This window comes from Giraffa tippelskirchi, chromosome 9 (assembly GCF_054371585.1).
Source record: "Giraffa tippelskirchi isolate mGirTip1 chromosome 9, T2T-mGirTip1v1.2.pri, whole genome shotgun sequence".
In the NCBI taxonomy this organism is placed as follows: domain Eukaryota; kingdom Metazoa; phylum Chordata; class Mammalia; order Artiodactyla; family Giraffidae; genus Giraffa; species Giraffa tippelskirchi.
The window spans coordinates 126,589,216-126,607,635 of record NC_137283.1 but is presented as its reverse complement, the minus strand read 5'-3'; the positions used below and the strand labels follow the sequence as shown (position 1 = coordinate 126,607,635).

The 18,420-nt window shown below is 35.7% G+C and overlaps 1 protein-coding gene across 5 annotated transcripts in view; it reads right to left on the bottom strand.

The window, feature by feature from the left end:
• The window catches only part of RNGTT (RNA guanylyltransferase and 5'-phosphatase), a 203,431-nt gene that overhangs the window by 47,160 nt on the left and 137,851 nt on the right, over window positions 1-18,420 (bottom strand). The window lies entirely within an intron of this gene.

The following is an 18,420-nucleotide window of genomic DNA, read 5'->3' as shown; positions in this document are numbered from 1 at the left end:
CCTACAAAGTATTAAAGGCCACTAAATGTTACCGCTTAGTTGTGTCCCACTCTTTGCGACCCCCCCAGGCTCTTCTGTACATGGGATTCTCCAGGCAAGAATACTGGAATGGGCTGCCATTTAAGAATGCTAATAGCAGATAAACACAATAATAAACCAGTTTATCAAAAAGCTACTTAAGTTTGGAATGTGAATCTTACAGTAATACATTTTAACATGTTGTTGAAGGTTATAAATGACTAAAGGCATATTTGTTTACTGGATGCAAGTAGAAAGCATGAGAAATGTCCCCAAATGTCTCAACTGGGAAATGGAGAATTTCTTCACCATCATTTGACAAATAAGAAATTAATCAAATCAACAAAATTTTAAATCACTCACAAATTGCTAGTATCACAAATTTAATGTTAGTTATATATAGCAATGGTAATTTATTTCCTATATAACAAATGTTCACAAAAAGCTTGATAAACTCCTTTTAGAAGTAAGAATAGTCACTTCATACAAATAGATGCTAGAAAAGGAAGAGAATAAAAGCTGGCTGACATTTAAAAATCAATATCTCTAATTACTGTGCATATGCATTTCAGGAAGCATGCCAATATACAATTTAGTGTCCCCCTCCTCCTCCAACTTGACTATCTAATAACTACCTTCTAAACAAGAAATATCTTAAATATGTTAGTTACAAAGCATATATATATTTTGCTTTTTAAATCTTGTTCTTTCTCATTCATGTACATATTATTCCTTACCATGAATTATACTACCACCTTCATTTGAGTGGGTTTTAATATGTACCATAATTTAAAGGTTGGCTATGTGTAAAATAATTAATACTCTGAGAACAAAAATTCCAACTTATAAGATGGAACATTTCTTAAAATGCTTTTACCTTTCAAAAAATTATTTTGCCAGATTGTATGCATAATTATTGTCAAATAATAGGCACCATTTCATTATGACAGGGTACTCATATGTTATATAGCAATCACATTTTAAATCCCAGAGTAAAGGCATTAATTCACCATTGATAGATGCACTTAAATGTGTATGTTAAAAAGTATGTGTTAAAGTAAAAACCCTGACTCATTTAGCACCAGGTAATTGTTTTGCAACTTCTGTTAGGTGAATATTAACATAATCTTTATGCAAATGCTAATAACTCCCAAAATATTTGCTTATAACCAAATGCTTCTACAATGTGGCTACCAAAGAAATTTTTGGAATAAGAAGGCATTATTGGGAAAAAGAAAGAAAATCTATTAGAGCTTTTGAAAAAACTAAAGATAGGCAAGACTGATGTTCATTTTGCTTCAATTTCCCAAATACAAATATTAACATATATCTATTCTGGAAAGAAAGCTGCAAAATTATTTCCAGAAAATTTTCTCACATAAAGGAAAAATAAAACTTGGCAGGTAATAGAAAGAACATCATTTAAAAGAACCTCATTCATCATCATTCAGTGATGATATATCAGGCTTAGAAAGAACTGCTTTGAAAGGAAATTGAGTCTATAATTATTTCAAATTAAAAGTTTAAAAAAAGGCAAAGGGGATCTTTCTAAAAATAAGCTAAATAACTCAAAATTAACTGTTCTGTCTACAAGCCCTAATTACATTACCCACTAACTGATACACTTTTCAGCTGCAATAAAATACTTTGAAAAAACTTACAGTACATTGAATACTGACTGACTTAAATAAAACCCCACTTCTAAACCAAAGAGCAAGTTCCCCAAAGCACAGACTATATCCAATACATTTAGTACTAGGAAAAAAGAGAAAGCCAGTGCACTTAGAATAGGATCAATAGGGCCCTTCTGAGTTTGAGAAAATGTACATTATTGAGAAGGCCTACATTATTCTTTGAGACTTGTAATAGAATATAAGTAAAAGCAGCATATGCCATTAGGCACAGATAAAACATGAATGAGCAAATGAATGAGTTTATTATTATCCTTAGACTTTTTATAGCCTACACTTTTCTGGTTTGCTTTATAAATCCTGGTACAAGAGTAACAAAATGCTCTAGTGCTTCATGAAAAAACAAAAAACCACCACCATCACCTTTAAATAAAGAATCTGTGTGCCATTAGAAATAAATTACCTGAACATGATCTTTGTGAAATATACACTGACAGAAATAACACAAATAATAAATAAGACTGGGGAAGGATAAATAAGATGCTGAAGTAAACAAAAGAAAGCTGAATCATTTTGCAAACGTATATACGAAGAAATGCTGTTAAGCTACTGCTATTCAGAAAATAAATACCAACAAAATGTATAAGCATATACAGATGAATAATATAGCACATTAAGGGAGCAACTTCAGAAAAGAGAATTTTGGCACACTCTGTAAGTCTACAAATAAAAAGAACTGTATATAAATATAAGTCCGTGAGTTCATAAACTTGTTTCACACAGGGGTATGGGTTAGTAATTATGAAAATACATCATATGTATATAAGAATTTAAGAAACAAACAATAAGGAGATGCAGATTGCTCAGTGGGCAAAGTTATAAATAAGAAAAGGGGAGAGGCTAGAGTGAACATAATGATATTGGATTAGAATCAAGAGGTATCAACTGGAACTCTTGGCTTTTAATAAATTCACAGATGGATAAAGATATAAATATAAGTGTGTGTGTAGGTGCATGTCAGTATACAATATATTCCTAACTCTGACAACTGACAGGGTCTGTAATGATACCCAGCAGCAACAACCCTGCCGAGGACCTTGATTTGTGTTTCCAACCATTAATCTTCACAAATTAAAACAAAAACATTTGGCTCTTTAGAGAAAAGGTTGATTTCTGGACTGAGGAAGGAAAATTATAAGAGCCTAGAACATCCTGTGGTACCACGAAGTCAGAAGGTACGGAAAAGTGATGACAGTGCACCAAAAACTCACAGAAGCTGAATTGAAGGTGTTCCCAACGGCCAAAGCCAAAACAGCAAAATCAAATCAGAGTGCTGGCTTATAACCCATGGAGTGAATTATTCCTAAGTCCTCACTAATATGAATAAGTATATCAGGAAGAAGGGACAGTGGTTCTTTACATTTCAATCCCTATTAATGCACTGAGAAAGAAAGAAGGAAACTGAAATTCACCATATTTGAAATATTCGCCAAAATGAAATTGAAAAAACGTCACGATAACTATTGCTGCAGGCAAAAACCACTGAAAGATACTAAAACTAGAAAATGAAGGTAGGATGAGAAACATGACACTTGCCTAGTCTCAAAGTTCCTCCCCATAAAACACTTATTAGTTACAATACACACACACACACAAATACACACAAACTTCAGGGTACAGAAATTCAGGAAACTAACTAACCAAATAATCAAAATTATCGACATGACCGTCTTACCTGCCCTGCCCCCACAACACAATGCACCTAGAAGGACACTCTATCACTTCCATGGTGTTCTTCCCTAGAAGTATTCCCCTCAAAAAGATCAACTGAAGGGGCATTCTTTCTGTTTATTGACTATGCCAAACCCTTTAGCTCAACATTCAGAAAACTAAGATCATGGCATCCGGTCCCATCACTTCATGGGAAATAGATGGGGAAACAGTGGAAACAGTGGCTGACTTAATTTTTATGGGCTCCAAAATCACCACAGATGGTGATTGCGGCCATGAAATTAAAAGACACTTACTCCTTGGAAGGAAAGCTATGATCAACCTAGATAGCATATTAAAAAGCAGAGACATCACTTTGTCAACAAAGTTTTGTCTAGTCAAGCTATGGTTTTTCCAGTGGTCATGTATGGATGTGAGAGTTGGGCTATAAAGAAAGCTGAGCACTGAAGAATTGATGCTTTGAGCTGTGGTGTTGGAGAAGACTCTTGAGAGTCCCTTGGACTGCAAGGAGATCCAATCAATCCATCCTAAAGGAGATCCATCCTGGGTGTTCACTGGACGGACTGATGCTGAAGCTGAAGCTCCAATACTTTGGCGACCTCATGCGAAGAGTTGACTCATTGGAAAAGACCCTGATGCTGGGAAAGATTGAGGGCAGGAGGAGAAGGGGACGACAAGAGGATGAGATGATTGGATGGCATCACCGACTCAATGGACATGGGTTTGTGTGGACCCCAGGAGTTGGTGATGGACAGGGAGGCCTGGCGTGCTGCAGTTCATGGGGTCACAAAGAGTCGGACATGACTGAGCGACTGAACTGAACTGAAGGGGCATTCTATATAATAACTGACTAATATTCTTCAAAAAGTGTCAAGAGCATGAAAAGTACAACTGAGGTACTGTCACAGATTATATTAAGATTATATTAAGGAGACATGAAACCAAACATAAAAGAATATAGGGTTGCATTTGTGTAAGTTTCAAAATCAGGCAAAACCAAACCCCAGTGTTTGGAGTTGGATACCTAAGTAATAAAAGTATAAAAAAGAGCAACAAAGCACAGATGTACAGACAACGGTCATCTTTGGTAGGAGAGAGAAGCTTGTGAATGAGAAATAGCATACTGGAGGCATCTAGAAGGCAATGGCACCCCACTCCAGTACTCTTTTGCCTGGAAAATCCCATGGACGGAGGAGCCTGGCAGGCTTCAGTCCATGGGGTCGCTAAGAGTGGGACACGACTGAGCGACTTCACTTTCACTTTTCCCTTTCATGCACTGGAGAAGGAAATGGCAACCCACTCCGGTATTCTTGCCTGGAGAATCCCAGGGACGGCAGAACCTGGTGGGCTGCCGGCTATGGGGTCGCACAGAGTCGGACACGACTGAAGCGACTTAGCAGCAGCAGCAGCAGAGTGCTGGCAATATTTTCCTTCTTGTTCAGAGTAATGGTTAAATGTGTGTTGGTTACAGAAAATTTCATTAAGTTGTACATTTATGTTTTATTTACTTTTCTGTATATATATATTGCGACTTAGCAGCAGCATATACATATTTATAGTATTAAATGTATAATACTATAAAAGGTCTTTATATAAAAAGCACAAAGGAAAAAAAAACAACACAAGCAATCAGTAAGAGAATAATACTGACTCCTAAATGAGGGGTACAGTACTAATTGGTATATCAACATATGTTAATATTCCTGTATAAATAAATGAATGTTTTAAGAGATGAGCTTCTAGGGAATCCACAAGTCACTCTATCCCCCTCTTAGTGCATGCATGTGTGCTAAGTTCCTTCAGTCGTGTCCAACTCTTTGCGACCACATTGCACTGTAGCCCACCAGGCTCCTCTGTCCATGGAATTCTCCAGGCAAGAATACTGAAGTGGGTTGCCATGCCCTCTTCCAGGGGATCTTCCCGACCCCTGCTTAGTACTGGAGCTACAAATTCTATGGAATAAATATAATATGAAAACAGAGAACTCACATATCTGGGCATGATGGTATAATGGTTTTAAATAGAATGACATTATAATTTTTTTTAAAAAGAAACACAAGTGAATTAAAAATGTACAGATAAAATTCCTACTTCCAGCCAAGGATAAGGGTAATAAGAACTGAACTAGGTCTTACTCCCTCTAACCAACTAAAAACACGATGTCGTACAATGGTTTTCAGAAATTGGTCAAAAGGTAGCAAAGGTCAGTGGTACCCATAGAAAGGAAACAAATATGTGAGTCCTACCACTACCCCAGCTTACCACCTGGAGCTTTCAGATCACAGTGTCCATAAAGCCTAACACACTTACTATCTGAGTCTCCGAAGAAAAAAATTGCCAACCCCATTTCAAGACAGATGAAAGCAGACATCTATGAGAAGACTTGTACCCAAGTCTCACAGCAGCTTTATTCGTAATAGCCAAGACTGAAAACATCTCAAATGTCCATTCACACACAGGTGAAGAGATAAGTAAATTGTGACATAGCTATACAACAACAGGCTACTCAGCAATAAAATGAAATTGACTATTGATATATGTAACGATATGGATGAATCTAATGTTAAAAGAAGCAGGGGGAGAGGGGACACACGTATTGTGTGTTTCCATGTATTTAAGATTCTAGAAAATGAATACCCAACAGCAGTGGTTGCCAAAAAAGGGAATGAAGGGTGTTGGAGGAGAGAGGGAGAGGGGGATTAACAAAGGGAAGGAGGAAACTGTGGAGGGTGATGGATATGTCCATCATCTTATTCTAGGAGTGGTCATTTCACACTCAAAAATCTAATAGCACACTTAAACTATGTACAGTTTATCATATATCAATTACTCCTCAATAAAGTTGTAAAAAGTAATGTACAAACTTCACCTTCCAAATTTTACTAAATATATTTTAAAAAGAAAGTCTATAAATGTTCACAGGCCATATCGCAAACTGAGTCTATGAATAATTCTTAATCAATCCACCCTGATCATTCTAAATGGCAAGTTGGTGTTTTTGAAGAACTGCCTGTGCAAACAGGAAGCAGAATAGTCTGAAAAGTGGATTTTAACAGGGAAATCATTTAACATATATAGTTCCCCACATGCTTTATTATCTACTGATCATAAGAATTATGCTATAGTTTACTTCTACCTACAAAAGAAGAGAGAGGAGAGTGATTTATATAGGGATTAGCCTCCAATCTAAACATCTGAAATTATGTGAACATCACCATATCCATAAATTTTCACCTTTTTGAAAACTGACTCCAAGATGTATACATAAAGCACATTTGTTAAAAGAAAAATAAGTGACTAAAACTTTCGTTTCCTGTATTGGGAAATTCTGAATCTTCTTTTATTTTCTCCCTCTATTTTTGTTGTACAAGTTTCCCTTGAATACTCTGCATAAGACTTTGACCATCAGCCCTCTGTTTTCCCCTGGGAAAAAGTAGGAACATTATGCTAAGGGGCCATTTTTGCAGAAAAGTACAAAAGATGCCGTGGAGACAAGAAACAGAGAAATTTAAGCTGAGTGGATATAATTCACAATTCCATTTTTTTCTGTCTAAATTATAGCACCATGTCACATATTACCAGCTATTTCAATAATAGCTATGATCAATCAAAGAGAGAAATGTCGTTTTTTAAAATCACCGACCCCAGAATGACTGAGACTGTTATATTCTACACTGAAAAGAATTACTGCAAATCTGAATTTCAGCTTCATAGAACTCTCCACAAAATGCTGACTGACACGTGAACTGTGAAAACTACCACAAACTGCCTAAATGTCTCCATAGATAGAATATACTTTATATTGATTTTCTCTTTACTATTAATTTTAATTTGAATACTCTTCTAAATATTACATATGCATCCCTTTTCTTAAACTATAAATTATGGTAGATATTGAATTAGTATTTTTTCACTGCTAAGGTATAGCTATCTTTATTAAGTAATTAATTCTTCATCATTTCTTATGAAAGTGCCTATTTTGAGTTAATAGACAGTTCCTGCCTTAATTCAGTGTATTCTTTTGTTCAAACAGAGTAACTTCTGACTGGCTTAGTTTATAAAGCCCTTGAAGGAACTTTTTACCTAGTTGAAGAGCTCATGTAAAAGGATTTGAACTATAACAATTCACTTTAACCTTTATTTTGATATCTGTTCAAAACACATTGATAACTAATGAACTATTTTTAATTCAAATTTAAAAGGGACGAGAATACTATACTGCACATCAATTATCTGCTTATAAATCAATGTTTATCCTTGATATATACCTTGATCAACTAACAAAGGTCAACATAATGTGTGAGATAGTTTAACTTCAGTAATGTAACAACCATAATGTAGTCTAAGTATATTTAAGATGAAGTTCCAGAATATCATATGCTGGGCTGACAACAGGAAATTATGAGATATTCATAAGTAAGACATCACTGGATAGTGTTGGCGATCCTATAAAGCATGATACCCAGGTAACATACCATGTTACCCAGCTACCTAGGACCATATTTTATAAATGACTGAAAGACCCTCATGCCTTTACAGTGAAATCAATTTGATTATTCCCCCAAAACAAGATAGAAGTCTGAAAACATTATGCTAAGTGAAAGAAGCCAGTTACAAAAGGACAAATATTATATATTCCACTTATATGAGGTGCACAGCACAGTCAAATTCATAAAGACAGAAAGGAGAATAGCAGTTACCAAGACCAACGTGAGAAAGGAACAGATAGTTACTGTTTAATGGGTACAGAGTTTCTGTTTGAAATGATCAAAAAGTTCTGGAAACTGACAATGGTGATGGTTGTACAACACTGGGTACTTAAGATCACTGATTTGTAGACTTAAAAAATGGTCACAGAGGTATGTTTCATGTTATGTATATTTTATAACAATTTTAGAAAGTCCCAAAATACCATTCCTAAAATACAAGTCTATCAACAACTTCAAACATTTTTCTCTTCGTGATTTCCAAAGAGATTGTTCCAGACCTCCTCCTGTCTCTAAATCTCCTTAGATCATCCCTTTCTCCTCTCATTCCAAAAAACACCTCTCATTTTTCATTGAGTGGAGAAGCCTCGGTCTTGAGGTACCAGTTTATCTATTTTCCAATTCATCGGTATTTCTATACATACATTCTTAGCCTTCCTTCTCATCCCCTTGCTTAAGCTGTCCAGCTCTCCATTGACTTAATACCTTCCCAACTTCAGAAGCCAAATAAACAGAGGGAAGTGCTTTGGAAGGGACAGGCCAACAGATTAAGATCCCTGTAGCTAATACCGACTGCATTAAAAAGGACCTACAGATCTTGAAAAGTATAAGCAGGAATAAGGATCTATCTAAAACTGAGCAGATCCCACACTGCTCACAACAGCTCCAGAGAAAGTCCGGGATATATATATTTTTTACTATTATTATTTTTTTTAATTTTTTTTTAATTTTTTTTTTTTTTTAATTAAAAAAAAATTTTTTTTCTCTTCTTTCCTTTTTCTTCAAGTCCTCTATTACACCTTTAAATTTCATTTTCATAACCCACTATTAACTTGCAAAAAAAAAAAAAAACCCTATTTTTGAAGCAAACTACATACATATATCTTATACCTTTTGTGTTTTTTTTTTTTTTTAATGTTTTTTTCCTGTTCTACATTTTTTTACTGTTTCTTTTTTTACTGTTTTACTGTTTTTTTTTCTTTTTACACTGTTCCCTTTTTTCTTTTTTTTTTTTTTTTTAGATTGTAAGTTTTATAAGAGTCTAACCTCTACTCTAGATTTTTAATCTGTGTTTTACATATTTGATATCAACTTTGTACATTTAAGAACCCAATCTTTAGGACCCATTTTTACTCAGGAGTGTGATCACTGGCCTGATCACTCTGTCCCCCTATTGATGCTCTTTCTTCTCCCCCAGGGAACCTCTATCTCCCACCCTCCTCCTTCTCTTCTCAACCCAATTCTGTGAATCTCTGAGGGTGTTCTGGGTACCGGAGAACACTTCAGGAACAGGATACTGCCCAGATCTCTCTCTCCCCTCTTAATTCCTCCCTTTCTACTCATGCTCACCTCTGTTACCTTCCTCCCCCCTCTCTATGTATCTCTGTGAATCACTCTGAGGGTTCCAAACTGTGGAAAGCACAGAGGGAAGTGCTTACTGGCTAGATTGCTCTCTCCACATTTGAATTCCCCTCTTCCCCTCCTGGTCACTACAACCCACCCCCCCCACCTCATCTCTCCATGTAACTCAGTGAACCTTTCTGGGTATCCCTCACTGTGGAGAATCTTGTCACCATTAACCTAAAAGTTTTATTATTGAGGCTGTATGGAAGGAGAAGTCTTGAGGCTACTGCAAGAATAAGACTGAAAGCCAGGGGAAACATTAATTAATAAGAGACCATCCAATAGCCTCCATAAATTCACTGAAACCAAGCTCCACCCAAGAGATAATAAGTTCCAGAGCAAGACATACCACGCAAATTCTCCAGCAACGCAGGAACATAGACCTGAGCATCAATATACAGGCTGCCCAGAGGCACACCAAATCCATAGACATCTCAAAAATTAATACTGGTCACTCCATTACACTCAAGAGAGCAGAAATCCAGCTCCACCCACCAGAACACCGACACAAGCTCCCCCAACCAGGAAACCTTGACAAGCCACCTGTCCAACCCCAACCGCAGTGAGGAACCTCCACAACAAAGAGGAACTTCATACTACCAGAATACAGAAGGGCCACGCCTAACACAGCAATCTAAACAAGATGAAAAGGCAGAGAAATACTCAGCAAGTAAAGGAAAATGAGAAATGCCCACAAAGCCAAACAAAAGAGGAGGAGATAGGGAATCTATCCGAAAAAGAATTTAGAATAAGGATAATAAAAATGATCCAAAATCTTGAAAGCAAAATGGAGTTACAGATAAATAGCCTGGAGACAAAGATTGAGAAGATGCAAGAAATGTTTATCAAGGACTTAGAAGAAATAAAAAGGAATCAATATAGAATGAATAATGAAATAAAGGAGATAAAAGACACTCTGGAGGGAACCAACAGTAGAATAACGGAGGCAGAAGATAGGATAAGTGAGGTAGAAGATAGAATGATGGAAATAAACGAAGCAGAGAGGAAAAAAGAAAAAAGAATCAAAAGAAATGAGGAAAACCTCCGGGACCTCTGGGACAATATGAAACGCCCCAACATTCGAATCATAGGAGTCCCAGAAGAAGAAGATAAAAGGAAAGGCCATGAAAAAATACTCGAGGAGATAATAGTTGAGAATTTCCCTAAATTGAGGAAAGAAATAGTCACAGAAGTCCAAGAAACCCAGAGAGTTCCAAACAGGATAAACCCAAGGCGAAACACCCCAAGACACATATTAATCAAATTAACAAAGATCAAACACAAAGAACAAATATTAAAAGCAGCAAGGGAAAAACAACAAATAACACACAAGGGGATCCCCATAAGGATAACAGCTGATCTTTCAATAGAAACCCTTCAGGCTAGAAGGGAATGGCAGGACATACTTAAAGTAATGAAAGAGAATAATCTACAACCCAGATTACTGTACCCAGCAAGGATCTCATTCAGATATGAAGGTGAATTCAAAAGCTTTACAGACAAGCAAGAGCTGAGGAAATTCAGCACCACCAAACCAGCTCTCCAGCAAATGCTAAAGGATCTTCTCTAAACAGGAAACACAGAAAGGATGTTTCAACACGAACTCAAAACAACAAAGTAAATGGCAACGGGATCATACTTATCAATAATTACCTTAAATGTAAATGGGTTGAATGCCCCAACCAAAAGGCAAAGGGTTGCTGAATGGATACAAAAACAAGACCCCTATATATGCTGTCTACAAGAGACCCACCTCAAAACTAGGGACACACACAGGCTGAAAGTGAAAGGGTGGAAAAACATATTCCATGCAAACGGAGACCAAAAGAAAGCAGGAGTCGCAATACTCATTTCAGATAAAATAGACTTTAAAATAAAGGATGTGAAAAGGGACAAAGAAGGACACTACATAAAGATCAAAGGATCAATTCAAGAAGAAGACGTAACAATCATAAATATATATGCACCCAACATAGGAGCACCACAATATATAAGGCAAATACTAACAAGTATGAAAGGGGAAATTAACAATAACACAATAATAGTGGGAGACTTTAATACTCCACTCACGCATATGGATAGATCAACTAAACAGAAAATTAACAAGGAAACACAAACTTTAAATGATACAATAGACAAATTAGATTTAATTGATATTTACAGGAGTTTCCACCCCAAAACAATCAATTTTACCTTTTTCTCAAGTGCACATGGAACTTTCTCCAGGATAGATCACATCCTGGGCCATAAATCTAGCCTTGGTAAATTCAAAAAAATTGAAATCATCCCAGCCATCTTCTCTGACCACAATGCAGTAAGATTAGACCTCAATTACAGGAAAAAAACTATTAAAAGTTCCAACATATGGAGGCTAAACAACACGCTTCTGAATAACCAACAAATCACAGAAGAAATCAAAAAAGAAATAAAATTATGCATAGAAACGAATGAAAATGAAAACACAACAACCCAAAACCTATGGGACACTGTAAAAGCAATACTAAGGGGAAGGTTCATAGCAATACAGGCGTACCTCAAGAAACAAGAAAAAAATCAAATAAATCAACTAACTCTACACCTAAAGCAACTAGAGAAGGAAGAAATGAAAAACCCCAGGGTCAGTAGAAGGAAAGAAATCTTAAAAATTAGGGCAGAAATAAATGCAAAAGAAACAAAAGAGACCATAGCAAAAATCAACAAAACTAAAAGCTGGTTTTTCGAGAAGATAAACAAAATTGATAAGCCATTAGCCAGACTCATCAAGAAACAAAGGGAGAAGAATCAGATCAACAAAATTAGAAATGAAAATGGAGAGATCACAACAGATTCCACAGAAATACAAAGGATCATAAGAGACTACTACCAACAGCTATATGCCAATAAAATGGACAACTTGGAAGAAATGGACAAATTCTTAGAAAAGTATAACTTTCCAAAACTGAACCAGGAAGAAATAGAAGATCTTAACAGACCCATCACAAGCACGGAAATCGAAAGTGTAATCAGAAATCTTCCAGCAAACAAAAGCCCAGGACCAGACGGCTTCACAGCGGAATTCTACCAAAAATTTAGAGAAGAGCTAACACCTATCCTGCTCAAACTCTTCCAGAAAATTGCAGAAGATGGTAAACTTCCAAACTCATTCTATGAGGCCACCATCACCCTAATTCCAAAACTAGACAAAGATGTCACAAAAAAGGAAAACTACAGGCCAATATCACTGATGAACATAGATGCAAAAATCCTTAATAAAATTCTAGCAAACAGAATCCAACATCATATTAAAAAGATCATACATCATGACCAAGTGGGCTTTATCCCAGGAATGCAAGGTTTTTTTAACATCCGCAAATCAATCAATGTAATACACCACATTAACAAATTGAAAGAAAAAAACCATATGGTTATCTCAATAGATGCAGAAAAAGCCTTTGACAAAATTCAGCATCCATTTATGATTAAAACCCTCCAGAAAGCAGGAATAGAAGGAACATATCTCAACATAATAAAAGCTATATATGACAAACCCACAGCAAACATTATCCTCAATGGTGAAAAATTGAAAGCATTTCCCCTAAAGTCAGGAACAAGGCAAGGATGCCCACTTTCACCACTACTATTCAACATAGTTTTGGAAGTTTTGGCCACAGCAATCAGAGCTGAAAAAGAAATAAAAGGAATACAGATAGGAAAAGAAGAAGTAAAACTCTCACTGTTTGCAGATGACATGATCCTCTACATAGAAAACCCTAAAGACTCTACTAGAAAATTACTAGAGTTGATCAATGAATATAGTAAAGTTGCAGGATATAAAATTAACACACAGAAATCCCTTGCATTCCTATACTCCAATAATGAGAAAACAGAAAGAGAAATTAAGGAAACAATACCATTCACCATTGCATCAAAAAGAATAAAATACTTAGGAATATATCTACCTAAAGAAACAAAAGACTTATATATAGAAAACTATAAAACACTGATGAAAGAAATCAAAGAGGACACAAACAGATGGAGAAATATACCGTGTTCATGGATTGGAAGAATTAATATAGTGAAAATGAGTATTCTACCCAAAGCAATCTACAGATTCAATGCAATCCCTATCAAGCTACCAATGGTATTTTTCACAGAACTAGAACAAATCATCTCACAATTTGTATGGAAATATAAGAAACCTCGAATAGCCAAAGCAATCTTGAGGAAGAAGAATGGAACTGGAGGAATCAACCTGCCTGACTTCAGACTCTACTACAAAGCCACAGTCATCAAGACAGTATGGTACTGGCACAAAGATAGAAATATAGATCAATGGAACAAAATAGAAAGCCCAGAGATAAACCCACGCACATATGGACACCTTATCTTCGACAAAGGAGGCCAGAATATACAATGGAGAAAAGACAATCTCTTTAACAAGTGGTGCTGGGAAAACTGGTCAACCACTTGTAAAAGAATGAAACTAGAACACTTCCTAACACCGTACACAAAAATAAACTCAAAATGGATTAAAGATCTAAACGTAAGACCAGAAACAATAAAACTCCTAGAGGAAAACATAGGCAAAACACTCTCCGACATAAATCACAGCAGGATCCTCCATGACCCACCTCCCAGAATATTGGAAATAAAAGCAAAAATAAACAAATGGGACCTAATTAAAATTAAAAGCTTTTGCACAACAAAGGAAACTATAAACAAGGTGAAAAGACAGCCTTCAGAATGGGAGAAAATAATAGCAAATGAAGCAACAGACAAACAATTAATCTCAAAAATATACAAGCAACTTCTGCAGCTGAATTCCCGAAAAATAAATGACCCAATCAAAAAATGGGCCAAAGAACTAAACAGACATTTCTCCAAAGAAGACATACAGATGGCTAACAAACACATGAAAAGATGCTCAACATCACTCATTATTAGAGAAATGCAAATCAAAACCACAATGAGGTATCATTTCACACCAGTCAGAATGGCTGCTATCCAAAAGTCTACAAGCAATAAATGCTGGAGAGGGTGTGGAGAAAAGGGAACCCTCTTACACTGTTGGTGGGAATGCAAACTAGTACAGCCACTATGGAGAACAGTGTGGAGATTCCTTAAAAAACTGGGAATAGAACTGCCATATGACCCAGCAATCCCACTGCTGGGCATATACACCGAGGAAACCAGAATTGAAAGAGACGCGTGTACCCCAATGTTCATCGCAGCACTGTTTACAATAGCCAGGACATGGAAGCAACCTAGATGTCCATCAGCAGATGAATGGATAAGGAAGCTGTGGTACATATACACAATGGAATATTACTCAGCCATTAAAAAAAATACATTTGAACCGGTTCTACTGAGATGGATGAAACTGGAGCCCATTATACAGAGTGAAGTAAGCCAGAAAGAAAAACAACAATACAGTATACTAATGCATATATATGGAATCTGAAAGATGGTAACGATAACCCTATATGCGGGACAGAATGAGAGACACAGATGCATGGAACAATTTTATGGACTCTGAGGGAGAAGGTGAGGGTGGGCCGTTCTGGGAGAATGGCATTGAGACATGTGTATTGTCATATGTGAAACAGAGCACCATTCCATGTTCGATGCATGTGACAAGGGCTCGGGGCCGGGGCAGTGGGATGATCCAGAGGGATGGGAGGGGGAGGGAGGTGGGTGGGGGGTTCGGGAAGGGGAACACATGTAAACCCATGGCTGATTCTTGTCAATGTATGGCAAAAACTATTACAATATTGTAAAGTAATTAGCCCCCAAGTAAAATAAATAAATTTATAAAAAAAAAAAAAAAAAAAAAAAAAGAGCTGGACATGACTGAGCAACTGAATTGACTGAAGTCCATTGCATCAGTGAGGTGATTCCTCTTTAGTAAAATTTCTATTTTACTAATGAGGAATTTGAGGCACAAAAATAAAGAATATGCTCAAAGCACACAGTTAATAAGATTTAAGCCCAGACAACCTGGTTCTAGAATCTGTGCTCTAAACTATGCTATACAAATAATAAGGTTATTCTGCTCACTATAAGTTACTGACATTGTTGTACTCCAGTGTTTGCACTCTCCAGGATACAGACAACCTTCGTAATTCTAGCTTTTGACAATGACTACATTTTTTGGTTGTAGATTATTTAAACCCACAATAATTTTAAAGCAATGCAACAGCTTTCTGTATTGTATCTCAATACAATGTAAACTGCTAAGATGTACACAAGTTATTTTAGGCCATGATAAATCAACATTAACTTAATATGTTCAAATTTTCAGAAAAGATACTACAAGAATTAAAAAGACCAAATGTCTGCAAAAAAAAAAAAGTTGTTGCAGACATTTTCAAAGATTGGTATTTATATTATACCTGTCAAGACATTCCACTCCATCTTAACTTTGTAGAAATATTTAGGAGAACAAAGAAAAGAAATTAGCTTGCCTTCTGATATTTTAATATTTCAGTCCCACTTCACTAGTCACATGTTATGATTCTTATGATTCAGAGACATGGATACACTCCTCTCAAACTATTACAGGCATATTTCCCATAATGCTCTCTGACATATCACATCTAACATAAGCATTAGATACAAACTCATTTACTTTGTGAAAACTGCTATCATACATAACATTTTCTCCATGGAAAAAAAGCATATTACTCCAGCTAACTGAATAATACATATTTAATAAAATATTTATCACTTTATATTTCATATTAAAATACTCCATTTTTGAAAACTGACACTCATGTTACATAAATAAATCATGTACCTACACCAGTGTAACTTGCTTAATCCTGTAAGAAAAGTCCTCTTAAATGCTAACACTTTGGTATGTTTTAAAGAGGTACTAGAATAAGAGATAATTCATTTTTTTTATAAGAAGACATTCCAAATAGGTAAAATTAAAAAATATATACATTAAAACATACTAAGAATAGAAGCAAATGACAAACTACTAAATTATACTTTGTCATATTTAATTGCAATAGACAAATAAAGGAAAAAATTAATATCATTTTTAATACTTAGCAAAATGGTCATTCCACATGTAGCCTCATGTAGCTTTTAAGTCCTGCTAAGAACCGCAATCTTAGAAAGGCAAACAAAATGACCTTTCAAAACTCAATGAAACAATCAACAAAATCACACAAGGGTTTATACTTCTTAACTAAATATCATAAATAGAAATTTAAGTGAAATAGAGGATTTAGTAATGAAGCAATTTCACAAATTTCACTTTATCTTTGAAGTCTTATTTCCAAAGAACCATATCCACTTATGTCTTTTAAGGGAAAAAAAAAATGCATGCAGCCCCATCAGAATTAATCTTTCAGCCACCACTGTTTAGAAGACAGTTGGTATTCTCCAAAGCACTTCCAGAAAGACATACAAACATCAGCTTGCATGATTATTGATGTGGAGGTTCTAAAGCGAACTGGCAACCCAGAATACCTGTACACCCAATAATTCATCAGGAAGAATAATAGTCTTGAGCTTACTACTCAGCAATATTTATCCAAAGATAGTGTTATTTTATATATACGAGGGGAGGTAGAATGTGTTTGGGGGCAGTTTCCAGAAAATATTAATAATATTTATTCATCTTATTAGTAATTAAGTGTTATAATAACAACATTGTGTTGAGAATACTGGGTAATAATTAATAAATGGTTAACTGATATTAATATTAATATCAATGCATAGCTAAGATTGATAAATAATAAAGATTATTCTTCCTGACAGATATCCAGCATCAGTTCAGTTCAGTCACTCAGTCGTGTCCGACTCTTTACAACCCCATGAACTGCAGCACGCCAGGCCTCTCTGTCCATCACCAACTCCCAGAGTCTACCCAAACCCATGTCCATCAAGTCGGTGATGCCATCCAATCATCTCATCCTCTGTCGTCCCCTTCTCCTCCTGCCCCCAATCCTACCCAGCATTAGGGTCTTTTCCAATGAGTCAACTCTTCGCATGAGGTGGCCAAAGTATTGGAGTTTCAGCATATCCAGCATACAGATATCCTCGATTACCAATATTATTTCTTTTATCTAATCTTCTACATTATTCTACAGACTATATATATTCTACCCAATTCTATAGTCAAAAGTTATTAATCTATCTTTGGATTAAACCAGATCAACAGAGAGTAAAATACCTAAACAACACTATTTGAGGTCCCAGATTGTTGTTCTGGCTAAACTGTACTTTGTTATTAAGCCACAAACTCTTATTTACAGACATAAAATATTAACTACTTTATGTTTTAAAAACTGATATATGACTTAATAAACTCTCTTTTTAGTTAGGATTCATCACACTACACAGTATTGTTATTTGAAAATGTATAATCTCTTAAGAGGCTTAATCTTCTGGAATCTGTATTCACATAACTCATCGTCTACCCTTCATTCCATTAGCTACAAAAAAACAAACCTGCAATTTATCTTTGGCTAATAAAAAGTGCATGCATTTCATGGCATGCACTGGTACACTTTTACGCTTTCTGCCAATGTTATCTTATATACTTTCTCTCTAGAATTTCCTTGATTAAACATTTCTTGTTTTGTTATCATGCATTTACTTACATAAGATGCCATAAAAAATTGTGGAACAAGGTAAAATAAAACAAGGCTTGGGAAAAACAATGAAAATATTTATTAATGCTAAAGCATGTTTTTTTTTTTATTCTAAAGTAGCAACCATTGATGGAGGAGGAAATGGCAACCCACTCCAGTATTCCTGCCTGGGAAACCCCATGGACAGAGGAGCCTGGGGTTGCAAAAGAGTCAGACATGACTTAGCAACTAACAACAACAACAGCCAACCAATGAAGTCACGTATGAAGATTAACCAATACATGAAATTAACAATTAATAGACATTATGAAAAATTTTAATGAAATTCTGCAATTAAAACTCTAC